Source organism: Prionailurus viverrinus, chromosome B3 (assembly GCF_022837055.1).
Source record: "Prionailurus viverrinus isolate Anna chromosome B3, UM_Priviv_1.0, whole genome shotgun sequence".
Taxonomy (NCBI): Eukaryota; Metazoa; Chordata; class Mammalia; order Carnivora; family Felidae; genus Prionailurus; species Prionailurus viverrinus.
The window spans coordinates 88,452,389-88,474,760 of record NC_062566.1 but is presented as its reverse complement, the minus strand read 5'-3'; the positions used below and the strand labels follow the sequence as shown (position 1 = coordinate 88,474,760).

The window sequence follows — 22,372 nt, the reverse complement described above, 5'->3', positions numbered from 1 at the left end:
TCCCCTGTGTCTTCATTATGATTCATTCTATGTCACTCTCAGAAATATATTCATGGATATTTATTCATTGCTAAGTCTCAGGAAAGCCCAATTTTTATATGTTTAATTGCTTGTTTCCAAAGTTAAGTTCATTTGTTTTTCTCACTTTAAGACCTTCAAATAGATTTTCCTTTCTTATTTGAAACATCTTTCAGCAAAGATAAATGAGCCAGAAGAACGGCACTCACCGATGTGCCTTCTCTTCTTGCTGGCTTGATGAAAGCTCTTTTTTTCTTTTTGGAATTGTCTGTTCAAGATCTAGTCTGGCAGGAAGTCAGTCTCTGCAATGTGTTCGCTGTTGGAAGCATTGATCTTCATTCTTTCTCTCTTTTCAGTTATTTCTTGTTGATAGTGGTCTAGGGACCATAATTCCTGATTGTGGCTGACAAAGCTCCTTATGTAAAATATTTTCCTTCTCCACCTGAACTCTGCATCATCCAAGATTGGTAGCTGAGAAGCTATCTCTGGAAAATATCTTTGTAGTTCTCCCCCGACTTATTCACAGCTCACATTATTTGCTTGACTCTCTAAACTCTCTGTGCTGCTGGGGAAGTTTTTAAACTTAGAATGGGAAGTACTGGGAACAAAATTGATATAACATGTTGCCTGATCCATACTTTATATTATTTCAAGTCACCCTATCGGCAGATTGTAGAAACACTGGTTGTATTAAACTAAAACTGCTAAAATGAAGTTTCAAAATAAAGTAATTAATGCCATTCTGGTAGACATATTTTAAAGTTTGACTACAATCCATGCTATCAACTTGAGGACAAAATGAAGTTTGAATTGACTTAATGATCCAGGGAATATCATTACTCCACTAGGATGTTTTAATGACAATTAACAACCTATCAGCTAAACAGGTGGGTTATGAATTGATAATTAGAAATATGCTCAACATAGTTTGATTATAATATAGAACATATCATACACCAAATTCACAATTTTAGGTAACTTTTTTTGAAAAATAGGCAGTAAATAAGATGTTCAGTATAGTGCAAAGGATCAAGACATTAGATAACTTGAAAATGTATAACTCTATAAACTTCTAAGCAACACTAAATACTTCTTTGATATAATAAGTACTTAAATAAAAGTCAATATCTTCATATTTTATGTAATATCAGTTTTGTATTTGAAAATCAAAGTCATTGCTCTGTAAAAAAATATATATTTTTTAGTGTTTATAGAGGAAACACTGTTTCTCTTGATTTATAACTCAATCCCTTATATTGGTAGTTAGATCATATTTAGAAGTCTAGAGACCTTGACAGAAATGTATAGAAATAATTTATTTCTCATGAATTAAGACCTTTTGCAGTTTAAAAAGCTATTACATTCTATATCTTTCATTCTAGCTTAGGCTCAGAAAAAATACTAGGTGGAAATATTTGCTGCAAAGATAATTCTGTGGTGTTACTCATATTATATGGTATTAGATATTCTTTGTTTGCTCACTCATATCTACTCTTATTCCCTCTCATTTTCCTGATTTGACCAATGGGAAGTATTGGCAGACAATCAAGGTGCAGAGGAAAGAGAGGGCAGGGTTATTTCTCCCCTTCTCTCCCCTTTGGGTTATAGATTATCAGTGGCTTCTTTTTTCATTTAAGGCCACAGCTCCTACCAGGTGGCCCTCCTACAGCTACAGCTTTTCTTTGGATTGTGATAACTTCTTCTTCCCTTGCCTTTCAGACCTAAGGGTGGGAATATAGAGTATTCTAAATTCTTGCTAAATCCTTGTAAATCATCTCTGCATTAGTCTCCTAGGGCTGTCATAACAAATTAACACAAACTTGGTAGCTTGAAACAATAGAAATTCACTCACAGTTTTGAAGTTGAGATGCCCAAAGTGAAGGTGCCAACACTAATTTCTTCTGGAGGACAGGAGAAAGATCTCTTCCAGGTCTCTCTCAGCTTCTGGTTGATGTTTCTGGTGTGTGGACACATCAGTCCAGTCTCTGCCTTGGTCTTCAGGTGGCCTCCTTCTCTGCATCTCTCTGTGTCTTTTCCTTTTCTGTCTCTTATAAGGACACCTGTTATTGAATTTAAAACCAACCCTAACTTTGAATAATCTCATCTTGAGACTTTTACCTTGATTACATCAGCAAAGACCCGTATTACAAATAAGATCACAGAGATTCTATTGGATCTCTAATACAGGTGCCAGTTGTAATATGTCAAAATAAGGAATATTGGAAAAGTAAAACAAGATATTTGATGCAAAAGATATTCAAGATAAAACAGAGACATGGCTAGACTCATGCTGCAACAGAAACTAGAAATATGTTGTCTAAAAGGAATAGTAGCAAGAAGTATATTTTCACTGTCTTATGTCTTAAGGGAATACTTTTCTTTAGAGTCCCCTTAGACAATAAAATTCTAGTTCCATTTGGAAATTCTGTATTAGAAAAATATAGAATCGTTCAGTTTTATTTAGTCTTTCACATGTGAACTGTTGGGATATAGAGGTAGGCCTCACATACCTGGGCCTGACATGTTTGAACAGCAGACATTCCCTTTTCCGTGATCTCAAAATGTTTAATTGAATTGCACAGTATGCCAATACAACTCTCTAGCAGAGGAAATCAAGGAAGTTTAAGCTACCTATGAGGAGGTTATGTTTTCCCCAGGGTGACTGAAAACACTCACAGAATATAAAACATCCAGTCATAAAAGCTGAGGATAAAGCTGCGGCCCTGGACAACCTACGTCATGGGGAAGTGAGGTCAAAACAACTTTCTATAGAAAATAAAGAAGTACATTTGTGTAGGATACTCAGAAGTGGAAGTATTGACAGGATTATAGCATCTGGATGCAATCAGAATCAAGACCATCTTTTCATGCAAGGGGTTAAGGATTTTTATCAGTTTATGTTAAATCTTTCCATCTTCCCACTGTGTTTTATTTAGAGAATTTGCGCTTATTAACTTCAGACAAATATGATCTTGCTCCAGAGTGTTCATTGTTGATGAATCTTTTGTAATTCTTTGAACCTTGTCAATTAAAGAACCCCTTCAGTTTTTGTTAAAAATAGATATTGAATGCATTCTTCCCATCTATATAAGTTGATTCCAGTGAGCCAAAGAAAACTCAAACTATCTAAGACCCATCCCTTTTAGAATGCTGCTTTAATAAACTATTTTGTAAAAAGTCTGGATGTGCTGTATGGTGCACAAAGACAGGGTCCTATTCTTGTCATTTAGTTGAATACACAGTGTTTAAATGAGAGAAAGTAATCTCTTTGTTTCTTTATTGTTCTCTGAAGAACCTATTTGAAAATGACATTTTCCTTATTGTAAAAAATGCAAATCTTTTCATATTTCTAAATGTTTTGTTTATATCGAACAACCTAGTAAGATTAAAATGTCTTTCTTCTTCCACAGCAGAAATGAAAAATTATGAAACTGTAAATCTGTATATATTTTCACTCAAATAAAAGAAAATGAAATATCCTTTCATGAGGTAAAGATGTCTTGATGAGTAACAGATAAACATGGCATGAAATAAATTACTTAATAAACAGTTTGCAGCTGTGATTTGTTTAATACATTATAGTTGACTCATACTGCCTGTTCACATTAATGACTGAGCATAAACCATTTTTGTCACGGAAATTGTATTCAGATTTAAAAAGAATAATGTAGTTTATGACAGACTTAATACAGCCATCAACCATATACCATCCTGTTGCTTTCAGATTGTAGATTGAACATATGTTTTTAAAATCTTAATATGTCATATAATCAGAAGTGTTTTGTGTTAATATATGGCTTTGTTCATCTGATTACAGCATTGGAAGAACATTAAAGTTTTATGGGAGGCCTATAAAACACAGCAGTTTGATAGAATACTAAACAGAGTAATCACTATACTTTATGGAACTTTATTGTGAGATGAGTTAGATTTTCTCCAATGATTATTAGATGAACTGACTCTTTCAGATCATTAGCCTACCATTTACCATACATAAACAAGGATGGTGCCTGGCTCTAGTGTCTGGGAAAATTAAAAATATCTCTCAAAATATATATCACCAAAAAGTGACTGAAACATTGGAAAGACAATGCCTTAAGTATGTGATGACAGACTTTCATAGGAATCTAATGATAAATCCTCTGTCCTCTTTTTAACCAGGAGGTCAGCAGACTTTTTCTATAAAGGGTCAGGTGGTAAATATTTTTAGTTTTGTGGGCCACACTACACTCTCTGCCTGTCTTAACTACTTAATTCTGCCTTTGTAATGTGAAAGCAGCACAAATAATATGTAAACTAATGTATGCGACTGCGTTTCAGTAAGTCTTTATTTGCAAAAAGAAGTATCAGGTCTGATTTGGCCAGCAGAGTGTAGTTTTCTGACTCTTCTAAACTTTTTGGTTAGCTAAACTTTTCTTGAAGACAAAAATCAGGGAGTGGATCAAGTTGTTAGGCTGTTCCTTTTTTCTTCAAAATTTTCAGCCAATATCTAAAGCTATCAAAACAGGAGGAAGAGCTTTACCAGTCCTGGAATTTCCAACTATGTGGTATTGACCACATAAAATATTTAGTTTGTTTACTCTAACTGTTGAAGTCACTGAAGTCAGTGAATGAAATAATCTGCATCATTTAAGAATCTCCAGAATAAGGGCTCATTAAATCGTGTACAGCCCTCAAAACTACCACTCTGATATCACACTGCCTTTTGAATACTTCCAAATTTATTTCCCAACTTTTTTTTGAAGGTCAAACTGGCTAAAACTCATGCTGTTGTATCTCTGATTATTGTTTCTTTCATTTGCATGGAGATTGTCTAATTATGACACCATGGGTAAAGGGGCTCTGTTACTGAACTTGTAACCTGGAGAGTTCATGTGCATTTTAATTTTTGCAGAGAACTTCACCCCACCAGAATTCAACTGTTATCTTACCTGCAGATGAATGTGAGTTTTCTTCATCTCAGTTATGTTGGTGGCCATTTAGATTCTTTCTCCATATTTTACTGATCAAAGCATTTTAAATATTCTTTCCTCTTTACCTGTAATCTCATATGAGTAACGTCCTTTTTGTTGTGTATTTTTCTTAATAAATTTCTTTCCTCATTTTATGAGATCCTACCAACCACAGCTGATCTTGTAGTATGTGGCAAACACCCTTTACCTTTGAGTTCTGATGAGATGCTGACTTCCAGGGAATAGGTATTCCTCAGGCAGCATCAAAGAACTCCATCAACACCAAAGTATGGAGAGAGGGCAGAGCTTCTTGGCTTGCTCTGTGAACTCTGTCCCACTGAGTTGGAGTTAAGTCACAGGGTCCTGCTCATCAACTGCTTTCTTTTGTAGGCGCCGATTTCTATTTATTTAGTGCCCTGGAATGGATGGGTTTTGGGGAGATGTAAGTATATGAAAAATTAAAATGTGAACGTTTTTCAGATAATTTATTCATTCAACAAATTGATAGGTTGACCATATAATTTGTTGTTGTACAAATAATGAAAATAGTTTTTCTTATTTTTTTTTCTGAAAAGAAATAAAAGAGAAAATAGGAAGAGACAAAAGGATGGTCATTGTATTTACTGAGTGCTTCCTATGTTTCTTCAAGACACCAGAGGTACAGCAAGCGACCAAAAACGTCAAGTCCCCTGCCCTCAAGGAACTTACATTTGGAGAAAGGAGAGACAAATAATAAACAAGTAATAAAAAAGCTAACTTATTTAAAAAAATTTATGCTTATTTATTTTTGAGAGACAGAGCACGAGCGGGGGAGGGGCAGAGAGAGGGAGACAGAATCTGAAGCAGGCTTCAGGCTGGGAGCTGTCAGCACAGAGCCAATGCAGGGCTCCAACCCACAGACTGTGAAATCATGACCTAGGCTGAAGTCTGACCCTTAACTGACTGAGCCACCCAGGAGCTCCCAAAAAGCTCTTTTAAAAACAACTTTCCTGCTTATATAAATTTAATATACTTATTATGGAAAACTAAGTTCATAGACTTCTTTTTGTCATTTTCTTCTTTTATATGTTAGTGTAATGGTGGTTAAGAAGTGAACTACTGATGGGGGTGCCTGGATGGCTCAGTCAATTAGGTGTCTAACTCTTCATTTTGGCTGGGGCCATGATCTCATGCTTCTTGAGTTCGAGCCCTGCCTCAGGCTCTGCACTGACATTATGGAGCCTGCTTAAGATTCTCTCTCTGTGTCTCTCTCTGCCCCTCCCCCACTCTCTCTCTTAGAAAAATAAACATTAAAAAAAGAAGGAACTACAGGTGGAATTTCCTGGTTTTAAGTCCTGCCTCTCCCAGTCGGAGTACTAATATGGAGATTAAATGAGTCAAGGCATGGAAAAGACAACAGGGCTATACATAAAGTAAGAGCTCAGTAAGTAATATTGTTTTCATTGTTCAGCTGCAAAATCAATATACCAGAGTAGAGATATACAAATTGTCTCAAAAACAAAGGATAGTTTTCTGGAGCAAAAATCTGTGTTATAACTTTTTGCATGGATTAATATAACTAAAAAACTACTCTGTCAGTCATATTTGGGCTTTGTTAGCCATGGAGGTGTAGAAAAAGAAGACCTACAGGGTAAATGTTGGTGTTGTCGATCCAAACACTCCCAAGAGGGAGTAAGTCAGTCTGATAACTTATTCCAGTGTTCCTCTCTGTTTTGGTAGGAGTCCTTGGAAAAGGTCATGTGGGATTTTGTTCCTGAAGAGAAAAAAACCTTCTTTTTCTTCTTTTTTTGTTGGTCACCAGATAGTCCTGTAAAGTAGGTCAAGACTGTAGTGGGTGTTTGGCTGAGACTTAACTTCCTCCAGAGCAGTTGGGATTTAATTTCCTTTGCTATGCTTAAAAATCTAAATTGGATTGGACTATATTCTTTAAAGGAATTGCTGCTTATTTTTTTTGGTGGGGGAGCACAGAGTCTTTGATTTTATGGTCAAGTTTGGTGTATAGGTTCAACCATAGAAAACTGACATTTTTTAGGTCAAAATGGTCCAATATTGGCAATATTACATGGGTTGGTCAAAAACCCGGGCAGCGAAACTTCAGCACCTAATTGTGCTCAATATGATTCGGCTGCCTGCCTCTGGTTTGGCTGGCCACGTCAGTAAGAGAGAGGCCTGCAGCCAGCCAGCCAGCCAAGTGCAAAGGCAGTCTCTTCAGGACAGCTGAAGGCAACCAATGGGACACATCCTGCCTTTGCAGCCTCTTGGCAGCAGGTTGAGTTGGTTAATGCAAGTGCTGCTATTGCTCTTGCCAGACACAAAAGGACTCCACTTCCTCAAGGACTGGTGGACCATGGGGATAAATCTGCCCTCCAGAATCTGTTGTATGTACTGGACCCTTTCTGCGGTAACGACAAACTGTAACCCTTATCTCTCCTTGTCAGCTAGGCATCCTTTTCTTTCCTACTGGGTCTTGGGAGGCTGCATGAAAGCTGTCTTTGTTTTGTCCATATTCTGTAAGCCTATGCCTTGTACGAAGGCTGCCCTCATCTAGGGGATGGAAATCCCTTTTAGCTTCCCCTCTCAGTCACACTGTGACAGAGCAAGGTCATTTCTGGCTTAGAGATAAAGAAAGGGAGCTATAGTTGAATATTCTGGTCCTATTGGAAAGACCATCCCTGTGGTTAGAGTCTTTTATTCATCTAATTCTTTCCTCAGATTTTAGGTTCATCCAAAAACCTTCTGCTTATCACCTAGCTTCTCATGTTATTATGCCCTGTCACATGAACTTAATAGTATCCTGGCTTCTGTGACATTTATTTCTTGTTGTGAATTAATGAAGTTGAATCTGGATTTATATCATAGTCTTGAGTTCAGTTCATGTAAATTTCTGTTTGTGAAAACTACGTCTATTTTACAGAATGCCAACACAATCTCATTTCTACTCCTTCAAAAAAAGGAGGGGTGGGGACCAAGTCAAAGTCACTAAAGTAAGGAATAAACTCCAGTGAGAGGTCTTTTAAAAGTTAGCTAGATTTGTCTTTTTGAGTCAGACAACTCAAATCTCTATGGGGCTGACCACAAATAAAAGCTTCTCTGTGCTTAGCACTAACTTTTTACCTTTATTCCCCACCCCCTCCTCACCCCCATTCCTGAAAAAAAAAAACCAAACCATTATTGCAAACATTTTGTAGGATTTTTTGTATACTTGTAGGAATTTTCTAACATGGAAATTTTTAGGATATTAAATGTTTTTGGAAAAAACATAATATTAAATAGCTGTATAATATACTTATACCAATGACATAGACACATCTAAATTTATAGAACAGTATCACTGTTGTTGGATATTTGGGGTTTTTATATATTTATCTATTATAAATATTTCTATGATGAACTGTCTTTTCAACACTTTCTTTTGCACATCTATTATTTTTCCCTTAGTGTACATTTCTGAGTTAATTCATGAGTTAATATATGCAGTTATTTTAAGCTCTTGCTATATACTTCCATTCTTTTTTTCAATAAGAATATTATTTTACACTGTCACCAACTTTGAAAGAGACTTCATTTCACTGCATGCTTACCAAGACTAGTTTTATTCATATTCATTGTTCTAGGTGAAATATACTACAGCATTTTTATAAGTAGCTCCCATTTAGACTAATCTTTTTTTTCTAATGTTTTTGGAAATTTTCACTTTCCCTTTTGAAAAGACACTTTTTTTTTCTTTTTTTTACCACATGATTGATGTCTGTGCAGCAGGGAGGAAGAGAGAGTAATGATCCTGGAGGTCTGAGGTTTGGAGATGCTGGTTATTTGATTTCGTCTTGAGCAGTGGTGGGACCCTTGGACTGTAGCTCTTCAGTGACAGACTCCTGTGGCTGGAACACCAAGCCTATTTCTATCAGAGCTTTTTATTGTAGAACTGAGGCTTTTATTGTAGTAACTGATGCCTTTTCACATAGTGCTAGAGGCTATATCATAGCTTACAAAGGGAGTTACTCAATTTTGTATATATTAAGTGTACTTTCTAACAATAAATCCAAATAATTTAGACACATACTCTTATGAGGTGTGCATTTCAAGCAGCAAACCCACTAGTGGCATTTATTACATCATCCTGAAGCAAACACACTCCTAAAATCAATTAAAGTTAGTAAGCTTGAAAAGCAAATTTTTGCCAATACATAATTTAAAGCATCACTCCAAAACAATTTGTTTACAGTTGTTGGACCCACTAAAATTATATGCTACAGCTAATCCCCTGGAAAACATTATGTAACTTCTTGCTGGAGAACTCTGTCTTTTAGAAAGGTATTTGCTAGTATCGCCCTCAGACTCTCTTGTCTCTGGCTCTTGCAATGTGTGAAGAAAAACTGAAGCATGCCTCTCTAAATGTAAAAACCCTTAAATTCAACCAGCACTCTTTTAATTAATTAATTAATTAATTAAGAAATAGCACACACATGATATGGGGAAGGGCAGAGAGAGAGGGAGAGAGAGAGAGAGAGAGAGAGAGAGAGAGAGAATTCCAAGCAAGTTCCATACTGTTAACCTTTCAATGCAGAGCCTGATGTGGGGCTCCATCTCACAAAACTTGAGATCTTGACCTCAACAGAAATCAAGAGTTGTACATTTAACTGACTGAGCCACTCAGGCACCCCTCATTCTTAATCTTATCTCTTTTCCTTGGGGAAGCATTGGAAAAGGCTCTCATCTACCTCTAGACTGGCTGCTCTACCTGAGAAGTAAGGTCAGTCTTCCAAAGATGCCACAAGTCGTTGTGCATTTATCTCCTGTCTGCATTGTGTTGTGTAGCTTTCCTTGAACTCCCATTAACCTAATCTGTATCTTTTTCAACTTACCCACAACTGTCACATACTTAGCCTATTGGGCTCCATTTTTAAATGATCTAAATTCTTATTCAAACCTGTACACATATTTTTGAATATATAATGTCTTATGAAACATAACACATGTTTTTATACATTCAGATGGTGCTATGTGGCTCTTTTGTTCTATTCATCTTTATTTCTTTTCCTTTCTCACTCCCCAGCTGCTCTGAGCCTTTATCACTTTTTAAAAATATATTTTGAGTATAGTTAACACACAATGTTATGTTAGTTTCAGGTGCACAACTGTGAAACTTCCTAATTCCATATTGGGTTCCTTACTCTCAACACTAGCCACCTTTCTCACTGAGCAATTATCAATTATAAGCCCTCTGTCCCACCTTCTTTCTATCTCTTAAATGCATTTCCAGGTTCAGACAATTCTGCTTCTCTCCTAGAGGGCAGTTACTCTCTTTTTCAAGTTTTACCCATTAAATATTTCCTCTTTTTTAGCTATAGTTTTTTTTCTTTTTATTACTTTCTTTACCACAGTCTAAAAATAAGGCTAAATTTTCTCCCTCCTAAAACATTAATTTTACTTCCCCCCAAATACTTTCATTCAACTCTAAACTCATCTTTGTTTACCTTTTCCATTAAGTACCTTGACAAACTGTCCAACATTTTTGTTTCCATTTCCTCACCATTAGCTTAAATCTCAACTCAAAGTAATTTGAGGTTTGAGACAGTTCTTCCCAGGGGCAGCAAGGACATTCTTATCAATAGTCTTTTTCAAGTATTTTCATTCCTTCCCTCTCTGTAACATTAGCTAGCCACTATTATTTTATCTCATGATTTCCATGCCACTGATCTCTGCTGCTTTTTTCTTCCTCTCTGAATATTCCTTCTCAGGCAGTGTCACAGACCTCTCTAATTGAGGTTACTTCATGAATCTCAGGATTCCAGAATGGCTTCTCTTGTTCTCCTTCCCCTCCCCCCCACCCCAACCCTCTGTTTTCTACATATACATACTCCTAGACATTCTTATCCTTTCCCATGGCTTCAAATCCCATCTGTTTACTGTATACAGTATGCATTGTACTGAGGGAGAAAATACCAAAAATACACACATCAGACAATTATAATACCAGACAGTAATCATATACATGTGTATTATTCTCAAGGTATTACCTGACCCCAATCACTTCATTCTTCTTAACAATTTATAGGGATTACAGTTTGGCTAATTCCAATGTGCAAATTAGAATCAAAAGGTGCAGTAAAAGAGATTATACATTCCATGAGAGCTGAAATTGTTGCAGTCCTTTGATTTCCGGAAAGACATAGGATTAGGGTTTTGTACAACCTAGGCACTCAGCAACTTTATGATACTTGTAAATAGTCACTGTGACAGTGTGTGCTTATGCTTGCTTGAGAAAGTTTCTCACGAAGTACAAATGATAAAAATAGATACCACTTTTACCACTGCAATTTTCCAAAGATTATTTTTGAAAACCAAAGGTAAAGAAATAACTTTAAATTATACACAATAAATTTGTATTCAAGTGTGGCCTGTTCCTGGAAAGTTGAATAGAAAAATAAGATTCTGTAAACTACTAAGCCCCAGGACCATTATAGATCCTGTGCCTCACTAGTGATTCTCATTAAGTGGTAGGCAAAAGTGATTTTATATAATCATGTTAATCAAAAAAATGAAGATGTAAAAACGTATGAGATCTTTGAGCATTTTGAATAATTTTAGAACTACTCTGGTCTTACCTCTTCGCTTTATATGAGAGAAAATTAAAGCCAGAGGGGTTAAATGAGTTCTTCAATTTCACTGAGCTAATTAGTAGTGGCAAAGCAGGGAGAATTCAAGTTTCAAAGCTCAGAGTTTAATGTGCTTTACATTATAAAACAGTGTTCATAAATAGCCAATGTTGTTGTCAATTCTGGCAGGAAAATTAGACCTGCTTTAACATCTTTCTTTTAATTAAATAAATAGCACTTCTTCCTTACATATGAGTTTATTTATTTGTTCCCTCTTAGATGGCTGAGGAGCTGTGCAGGTGGAGAAAAGTGGTATAATTGCTTTACTCAGCATGATGAGTGAAGCTTCTAGGTGATATTAATGTTGGTGATTATATTGCTTTTTTACATGACATCTTTTGTTCCCCAAATGCACCAAGTAGTTATTTTATATGTCTATATCTTTATTACTTATTTGGTCAACAGGTAATCGTTAAAAATGTACTTTATTCCAGTCATAATATTGAGAACTGAGAATAGAATAAATTATGATCCAGTCTTTGTTCATGAAGGAGATATAAGTATCTATTAAAGAAAATATTAATTAAAATAACATACGAAAGTCCTCTGTTAAGTGTATACATAGTCAAAATAACCAATCAAATGCAACTTAAACATCACAGTTGATGCATATGCATTATGTAAATGTATGTAGATATATGATACTGTGTAGATCCTGTGTAGATCCAAAGGGGGCGGAAGAGGGAGACAGGAAGACAGAGAGTCATCATGGCAGCAGTAACCTCTAAATTGAGTTATGAACAATGATACATGCTTTTGAAGGAATGATGGTGGTGTGAGGGTAGAGATGGGAAACAAGGGGTAAGATGGGAAACAAGAGCAGAGGAGAACTGCACGGAAATGTGAAGTAAAAGCATTTCTGTGAGGTTAAAATCTCAGAGGATGGGTGGGAGGAGAGGATGGCAGGAAGCTGGGGATAATAAGGAGGAGCCAGCTTTTGGAGGGGCTTTCTGTGTCCAAGGTAAGCAGTTTGGTCTTCATCCCTGACTTTGGTCCCATACTTGTCATCATTTGAAAGCATTATTGAGCATATCTTGGATGTGCATGCCTTCAGGGTATTTGCTATGTTATGGGAGAAAGAACCCTAGACTCTAGTGTGAGCAGATCTAAGTTCAAATTCTTGTCCTTTTACTTACTAATCATAAAGTTTTGGTTATTCATATAACCTCTTAGGGCCTCAGTTTTTCTGTTTGCAAAATGAAAATAATAATGGGGATCAAGTAAGATAGAAATTTTGAGTTTAACATAATTATAAAGATTAATGACTAGTGATTAAAGTTCTTCTGAGGAAAGAAAAAATTGGAAGCACATTCTTAAATGAGTTGTCTCTTTGTTTTCTTATCATTTGATAGAATTTACTCCAGATGAAGGAAAACATACTAGTTTCTACCCAAACTTTCTTACTATCAGAAACTTTTTTTTTTTTGCAAGAGCCAGCAAAGTATCCATCTAGAAAACTTAGTATTCCAAGAGTCTTGCAATTGGTTGAGCTACATGACATAGTTTTGTGATATGAGTGGAGTCTAATGAGTGGGCTTCTGGGAAAAGTTATAGTTTCATTCATAAAAAGAAAAGACTTATCTGGCAAACAGTGATTTTATGAGCCTGGAGATCAACATTACATATTAAGAATTGTGTATCAGGGGCTACACAGAACTTAGGTCTTTATTCACCTCTTTGAGCTTACCTTGAACTGCCTACCTCTTTGCTTCCTCTTATATGACAAAAATACCCACCTCCCCCTCCTCCCCACCCACCTCCTTGCCCTGGGTTAAGCCACAGTTATCTGAGTTCTATTATGTGTAGGTTAATGTCAAGTCTTGGGACACATTGCCCAAAGCAGTGGATATCAAACTTTAATGAACATCAGAATCATCTGGAGGTCTTAAGAAAACAGAGATTGCTGGGCCTCCTCCCAGTTTCTGATTCAATAAATTCATTGCATCTCTAGCAAGTTTCTAGGCGATGCTGCTGCTGCTGTTCCAAGAACTGTGTTCATAGAAGGTTTAGCAGGTTAGCAGACATGAAACAACTGTGAGGTAATATGAAAGCTGTTTTAATTGAGTTACCAAGTTAAGAGATAAATAAGAAAACTACACTTTAATCTTCCTGAAGAAGTCAGAGGAGTCTGTGGAGAAGGAATTTGAGTTGAAGAATGAATGAGTATGCTAGGCAGATAAATGGAAAGAGATGGAGAGGAAACCATTGACAATGACATGGAAACAGGGAAAAGGACTGGGGTTTCTGAGAATTATGGAGATGCTTGTCTAGAAGCTTGGGATATGCGTGTATGGTGTTGGGGTGATCAGGGAATTCTGTACATGTATAATAGGGGCCAGATTATGAAAAGTCTTACATACTATGTTAAGGAATTTAGATTGTGTAGTATAAATTGGGTTTAGTGGCAAAGCCATAAAAACTGTAAGGAGAGGGTCATGTTTTGTGTGTGTGATTAAAAAGATGATAGTGACAGTATAGAAGATAGGCTGGGGAAGAATATAAGCATAGAGGCAGAAGTCCAGTAAAGTGCCATTGCAACCGTTCAGGCTGGGTTAATTTTTTGTTGAATGGTTTGATTTCAGTGGGGATATATGAATGCTAAGTAAGATTATCATATGATCACGATGGAATTTTTGAAAACTTTACCCCTACTTGTATTATAGCACTTAGTAAATACCGTCTTCCTCCCTTGAGCTACTGTCGACGAGAGGAACACTAGCTTCTTAATGGTTTCTTTGATTCAACATTGGAATTAGAGGTGGGAGTGAGGTTCTTTAATTATCAGGAGATGTGGCAGTGTTAGAAATCAAAACATTTATTTCTAAGTTATCTTTATTATAAATTTAAGCCAAGACATGTGTATTATCTCAACTTAAGCATTAGTACAGCCTTGGTTGTCTCTTCAGTAGAGATAAGGAGGTTCCTGATGATACGTCACAGGGAAGGCGCTCTGTACACAGGCTAACATCTACTCTCCCATGTATCATCAAACTCAAGATACTCACACATGAAGCTCTAAGAAATATCCTCTACATATTTTTATCTAACCACAGATTTATAAAAATGTATTCTAGCTACAGCTACATAATATTTATATTTACAGTTTCTGTCATCATTCAAATCAAATGACAAACAGGACAACTTAGGCCTTGGAAAAAATGCTAAGATATCTGAGATTGGTAAATTGAGCTTTCACCTTTTAGCTGAAATGTTTAGAGACCTTGGTAAAGAGAGGCCAGGAGGATAGCTTTCCAGGTTAAACTTACAGGTGTATACACACACACACACACACACACACACACACAAAACTTCATAATGATACCCATATGGTTAAATTATCTAGTTCAGAAACTTGTTTTTTGTTTCCTGTACATTTATGGATAATCAGAGTGTACAGAATAATTATGTGATACAAAATAACTTGCAGGAAAATGACTTATAAATGCATGCCAGCTTTGTAATTTATAATTGGGGTGTGTGCAGGTGCTATGGGGAAATAGTACTTTCCCGCAGACCATCATCATTCTCTTATCTCATGGGCCCATACTTTCCTCCATCAAGATACAAGGACAATCAAATGATTAATCAGAAGGGTGCTCAGTGAGCAAAGGGACTTGTGTAGTTTTGCAGGACATTTAATCTGGACTGGCTGATGTGGAGACTGATGACCTTCTTCCAATGTTGTACACCTTCCTATTGCTTGACTCGCATTGGCCTCTCAGACACTGTCTTTTGCACAGCTCTGGAGACCACTCACAAAATGGTTTTCTGTAGCTCTCATTTTCTCCCCAGCTTTATACAAACTACCATATTTCTGTTATGAAAACATTTTCTGGACAAATTGGATATTATTATATCCTATTTTACCTTAACAATGAAGTTTAGATATTTTGATGCCATTTAAAAGACAAACTTATTCTTTATATATAAGAAATATGCCTTATTCTTATTAGAAAAAAATGATTTCTTAGTAGGCAACTACATTTTAAAAATACCATTTATTATTTTTTATTACTCTGAAAACTTAAGTTTGATGCAAGAACACAGGAAAATGATAAAAAAATTAAAAATCTAAAATGTATTAACAATAGAGAATATTCTCTTATATATTCTTTCCTTAAAAAATATTAATATGTTGAACATATCATTTAATACACTGACTTTTATTATGAAGAATATATTTTATATATTAATATATTATATATATATAATATATTTATATGGCAGTAAATGTTCTTCTATAATTGTTTTTAATTAATGAATATTATTCTACTATATGGAAATGTCATAATTTACTGCATCCTATTGGTGGATATTTAGGTGCTTCTCAAATTTCAATTATATAGATAATACTCTAATGAAAGCTTCTGTTTAAATAGCTTTATTTACATCTTTGATTCTTTCCTTAGAAACCATTTCTTTTTTTAATGTTTATTTATTTATTTTGGGAGAGAGAGAGAGAGAGCGTGAACAAGTGAGCATGAGCTGGGGAGGGGAAGAGAGAGAGGGGGGGAGAGAGAATCCCAATAGGCTCTGTACTGTCAACCCAGAGCCTGATGCAGACCTGGATCTAATGAACCATGAAATCATGACCTGAGCCAAAACTGAGAGTTGGATGCTTAGCTGACTGAACCACCCAGGCACCCCTAGAAACCATTTCTTAAAAAAATTTTTTCTAGAAGAATTTTACCTGGTGTGTTGCCAAGTACAGTGTATCACTCTTTCAAACAACCACTCCAATCCATCATATACTGATGTTCAGTTTCAAGATATTTTCTGATTATGATCTCAGAATCTTGTTCTCTGGATTTGGAACCTGCAGTTCCCTGTATATATATTCCCTGTGTGTGTGTGTGTGTGTGTATTTGTGTATTAAATATGATATGCATATGGCAAAGAAAGTATATATACTTAGTACATATTTTATAAAATTTGGGCATATACACTTCATCTTCTTTGAACTTATCTGTGTTTCATTAGCTTCTCTATAAACTCAACTTTAAGCTTTCTAAATCTAGATTGAGGAATTATGTTTTAAGTAAGTGATACAATTTATATCAAATTCCACTTTAGGAATGTAGCTCTACTTTATTTGGACCAAAAATATTTGATACATGGGAAATAACCCATCCTAATCTTTTATCACCACTTCATAATTTTATCTGTTGCCACTTAAAGCTTTTTGAAGGCTACAAATGGTATAAGATTAAATTGAAAAATTTACATAAATGGTTCTGGATCAAGACAAGTGTGTGTGTGTGTGTGTGTGTGCACCTATGTCTATTATGAAAACAGATGTATGTGTGCCATTGTCAATAATGGAAACAGCTATGCTTTTATATGTATTTGAAATAGTTTTGCAGACTTCTATCCTCTATAGGTTCTTTAACAGGTATCTAGTCCATTACGTTAATTAGATACTAAGTTATAACCAGAAAGTTTTTTTTTGCATCAATGATTAGAAATATAGTTTACTTGCCTTACCTTTTAGATAAGGGTTTTTAACTTGGGGGCATTGATTCCTACATAGTTTATGATGGGCTTCACAATGTGTGTGAACCCACCATAACTGTACAATCTTAATGATATATTTATGTGTATTTCTGCATTTTTTCTGTCTTGTGAAAAGTTTTATAGTTTTTAAACCCCATTCTCTAAGGGGTCTGTGGCACTCAACAGGGTTAATAACCATGGTTATAAGATATATTAGGAAGCATAATTAAATGGAGTATATATAAATTAGGAATCCAGGGGTTTTAGGATATTCAGTAACATGCTGTTATATTTTCTAATGTGATTTGCCCTGTCAGAGCATAATTCAACTTTTATTGTGCTACACAAATTGGTAGCTGAAACAGACTATATTAGTCACATAACATTTTTTTTTAAAGAATGAAGATGTTGCAGAAAAAAAAAAGTTAATCATAGCAATTTTTTAGTTATTCAAGTCAAGGTTAATTTGGATAATTGCCTATGGTCTAATCTTGAGTTCATTTGTTATTTATTTTTTTAGTAAATGAGGGAGCTAGAATGAAAAGAAATTAAGCATATCAAATAAATTTATACTTATATCATTTGTTTGGCTAACTAGCTTAGTCTTGTCAAAAATCCAGAAATAGTGGGATGCCTGGTGGCTCAGTCGGCTAATCATCCACCTTCAGTTCAGGTTATGATCTCATGGTTCGTGAGTTTGACCCCCTTGTAGGGCTTCGTACAAGCTTCAGAGATTGTAGCCTGATCCAGATTCTGTGTCTCTCTCTCTCTCTCTTTTGCCCCTCCTCCACTCACACTCTGTCTCTCTCAAAAATAAGTAAACATTTTTTAAAATTTTTAAAAATTAAAAAAAAATCCAGATATAGCAAAAGCAAAACCACCAAATCAATAAATAGTATTTAGTGAGAGTTTGTTGTACATGTAAGAACAGTTCACAAACTTGGAGTCTTCAGAAATAAAAACTGATATTAAGTTCAGCAGCATGAATTTACTGGATAGGTTATAACGTAAAAATGAAGAAGCTGTTTACTTTTTAAAAAATTTTTTTTATGTTTATTTATTTTTGAGAGAACAGAGTGTGAGCAGAGGAGAGACAGAGAGTGAGGGAGATACAGAATGTTGAAGTAGGCTCCAGGCTCTGAGCTGTCAGCACAGAGCACAGAGCCTAACGCGGGCCTTGAACTTAGGGACAGCAAGGTCATGACCTGAGCCAAAGTCGGACACTAAACTGACTGAGCCACCCAGGCACCCCTGTTTACTTTTTATAATGGTTGCTTATAACAGGGATTTCCAGATAGCAGGGGATTGTTTAAAATTAGTTATCTCATTCCATTTTTAGGAAGAGGACTTAAGTTTCTTTTACAGTTGTCAGAGGCATTTACAAGAAATAACCTAAGTTGTTTCACTTATGTTAATGAATAAGATAGATTTAGTTTTGCCTCTGTGGCTTAAATGGTTTTGTTTTCTCAGGGAATTCTTAAGACTGATCTCCATTTTGTATTTAATGTTAACAGCCTTATACATTTGAACCTATAATATGTAGTATACTTTGGGTACTGAGGATTTGGGTGCATATGAAGACATGTAAGTGATGGCCCAAATTTTCCAAAAGCTTACAATCTAGAATGAAAATAAAATTGACAAGAACAGCCACAAATCTAAGGCAGTGTACTTTTTGCTATACATCACTCAAAAATAAGATTGTATCATGTTGCCTGCCCATCTATCCTTAATCACAACCAGTCACGATTTCTACTCACAGCAGAAATTTGACAAGGGGCCGTGTTTTAAATGTAGTTTTATTATTTTTCATGGATGGTGAAGCTAACAGGTCAGGAAATGACTGCCATTGAAATGAAAGTTTGTTACTCACATTACCCAAGAGGAGGGACCCCAGCATCCCATACAGGACACCATCGCAAAGCACTAGGGTTGGTCAGGGGCAGAGGGAGCAAGGTGGAAACGTGGGCAAGAAGCTTTATTATGGTTTTCAGGGGAAGAAACCTATGAAACAGTGTAGACAAGTTTAGGATTGGCTAGTTTGAATAATTTCAGTGGGCTCTGAGGTGGGGGGACCATCTCTTCTCCGGGTCTGATACCTGGCCCAGGTGTGATTGGAGCAGAGGAATAGTTGGCCAACAGTGTAAGAGCCCACAAGGGGAGTTGGGGATGAGTGGGTTCTGAATTGTTTTATTTGTATACAAATGGCACATTCCCGGATCAGTTGTTTGCTACCTCTAGGAGGCTTTCCAAGATTAGCAAGCCTCCAGATGTCAAATCATCAGAAAATACAGAAAATAAAAAGAAAAAATTAACATAGGCTGTGACAGACATGTGGCCCTTGAGGCCATTCACCTCCCCATCCTAGTTTAAAACAATAATAAAATACCGAGTTTATCTACTGAATGCCAAATATTGAGAAAAATAGAAATTCAGTCCTTTCATTGGTCTAGGAATGGTTAATTTCTACTAGGACTAGTTCTTAAAGTGCTTCCATTATAAATTGATACTATATTTATAATATCAACAAGTTACCTGAGGGAAACTTTCATTAACTCTTCCATTAATTTGCTACTCCTCCCCCAGCCTTACAATTTTGTTTAGGAGTCAGCAGAGAGACAAAACTATTGGTGAACTCTTAATCTAAGGCATTCTTGTCCACTTGAAATATAATGCTAGCCCCGTGTAATTTTTTAGTAAAAAATTTTAGTAGCCACATAAAAATAAAAAGAAACATGTAAAATTAATTTCTATATGACTTATATGTATTTAATATATAATTTTAAATAATGTTTTATTCAATCCTATATGCCCAAAATACTTTAGCATGTAACCAATATAAAAATTATTTATGGGCTTTTTTTTAAATCTCTTTTAATACTATGTCTTTGAAATCTGGTGTATATTCTAAACTTATAGTACATCTCAATTTGGATGCTAAATTTTCATTGAAATATTTGGTCTGTATTTTAATTTCATAAAACTTACAATTGAACATGTAGATTTACATATACAAAATTGTTCCATATATACAGAAAAGTTTCCCAACAACTGATCTCTGAGTACCAGTTTTAAAAATATAAATGAAGTGAAATTAAGGAAAATTTAAAATTCATTTCCTCAGTGGCACTAGCTGCATGTGGCCAATGGGTACAACTACATTGGACAGTTGAGGCCTAGAGTAATGATTATCAAAGTATCAAACTGAAGGTAGAGTTCAGCGATTGTACTCTCTATGTAATTGGTCAGAATAAATGAATCACTGACATATTATATAGAGATTATAGATCGCTGAACGCTACCTTAAGCCTACTGAATCAGAATCTATATTGTGTTATTTGATCTACAGAATAGTTTGAGGGTCTCTGTGGAAACACCAAACATCCAAATGTCTAGAAACAGTGTGTCATTAGAAGGAAGTGGATAAATTCTTACCTAGTTGGGTGACCCTTACTCTCCAACCCTACTTCTTACCAGTCTTTTCCTAACATGCTCTGTTCTAGATACACTGACCTATTTGTACCTTTTCCTCTATGTCTTTGAATTTATTTCACCTGGAATTATCTTTTCTTCCATAACTGCTTGGCTCACATGGATTTCATCTTCTCAAGGAAGCATTTACTGAGGATGTAAAACATGAAATAACATATTTTTCAGTTATACTCTGTCTCTTTGCCTTTTGTTAGTTTTAATAACTAACATTTGATATGTTTCTCTACTAGTTACCTCCCCCTTACTAGATTGTAAATCCAATGGAAGATGAGTCTTTGTTTTGTTTATGACTTTATTGCCACCATATGGGAAAATACTTGGCACTCAGTAAATTGTGTTGAAGAGATAAATATAAAACCCCATTCAGCTGGAAGACTAGAATCTAGTCCCTAAGTTTGTACAGTTAAGTGAAATTTGATGCAGTGTCAGCTTCAGAATCTACAGTAACCAAATGCCTGATTAATTTAGAACAGTAAATTTCTGACCAGTGTATTTTAGGTCATATCTTGGAAGGCATGATGGACACCAATGGCCAATAACAGGATCTGGAGAAATGGAACACTGTGGCTTCTTACTAGACATACACATTATGTAGTTGAGAGGATCAGGATGCTCAATAATATTTGATATTTCTTATCAAAGATAAGAAAAAAGTTATAGCAATAGTGGGACTTTGGTAGACATGATGGCATAGACCCATCTTTCCCTTGCTCTTGCCTATTGAGCAAAACTACAAAACCAGAAATGGTACAAGAGATAATGTAAGGATAATTCTGAAGGGTGTTAAGAAGAAGGTGAGCTGGTTTGGGACCCCAGGATTTGAGGCATAGCACAGTGGAAGGGTGTCTTGAATCCCCCTACCCAATCAAGGATGGTGTTTACACTAGCATTTCTAGACCATGGAACTGCAATGGAAGGTAGCCCAGGTATGCTCTTCCCCCGCCAAACCCCAGATGAAATGGGAGTATCTCTAATAACCATCAGTGAGCCTGACAACATCAGAGAAGCCCCACCAGAAATAGGCATCCAAGGAGATACTGTTTTTCCTGTGGGCCTGAGGCTTTTTTTTTTTTTTTCCAAAGAGACACTAAGAAGGGTAGATGAATCCTGCAGGGGATATTCAGCTATAGGAGGCAACCTGGTCCCTATTAGGCTGTTTGTCTCCGTGGGAGACTCTTCTTCCCCACTCAGGATTACCAGAAACCACTGATAGGGGATCCCACTACAATTTTCTCCCACTAAGAGACATCTAGTGGCCTTCCTTGGAAAACTCCTTCAACTTTCTCAGGTAGCACCAGCTGGGACCAGTGGGAGCACTAGTGGCATCAGATAGACCAAACTAACCAAAGTAACACCTCCAAAGCTCTGAAACTTAAATGACCATTAGAATCAGAGCCCACAAATATCAGCCAAGCTCTACATGCTATGCCTAAACAGGGTGACTGCTTGCTAAATATAAGATTCAAATAGGAACCCAAGTCTCTTAACATAGTAGACAAAGTGTTCAGCATACAGAAAAAAAAATCACAACTTGAATGAGGAAAGATAATTCAGTGATGTCAACACCAAGATGAATTAGATGTTGGTATTGTCTAACAAGGATCTTAAAGCAGCCATAATGAAAATGCTTCAATAGTCAATTACAAGTTTTCTTGAGACAAACAAAAAAAATTAGAAACTCTCAGCCAAGATAAAAAAGTTATAAAAAAGAACAAAATGGAAATTATAGAACTAAGTAACACAATAATTGTAGTTAAAAAA

General features: G+C 35.8%; 1 long non-coding RNA gene across 1 annotated transcript; it reads right to left on the bottom strand.

The window, feature by feature from the left end:
• Nucleotides 1–1,882: 1,882 nt before the first annotated feature.
• On the bottom strand, nucleotides 1,883–10,650 carry LOC125168746 (uncharacterized). The gene is made up of 3 exons (XR_007153279.1): nucleotides 10,445–10,650; nucleotides 5,179–5,386; nucleotides 1,883–2,078 (listed from the first exon to the last, which is right to left on the bottom strand). It is a non-coding gene; the product is annotated as an uncharacterized LOC125168746 (long non-coding RNA).
• Nucleotides 10,651–22,372: the final 11,722 nt, after the last annotated feature.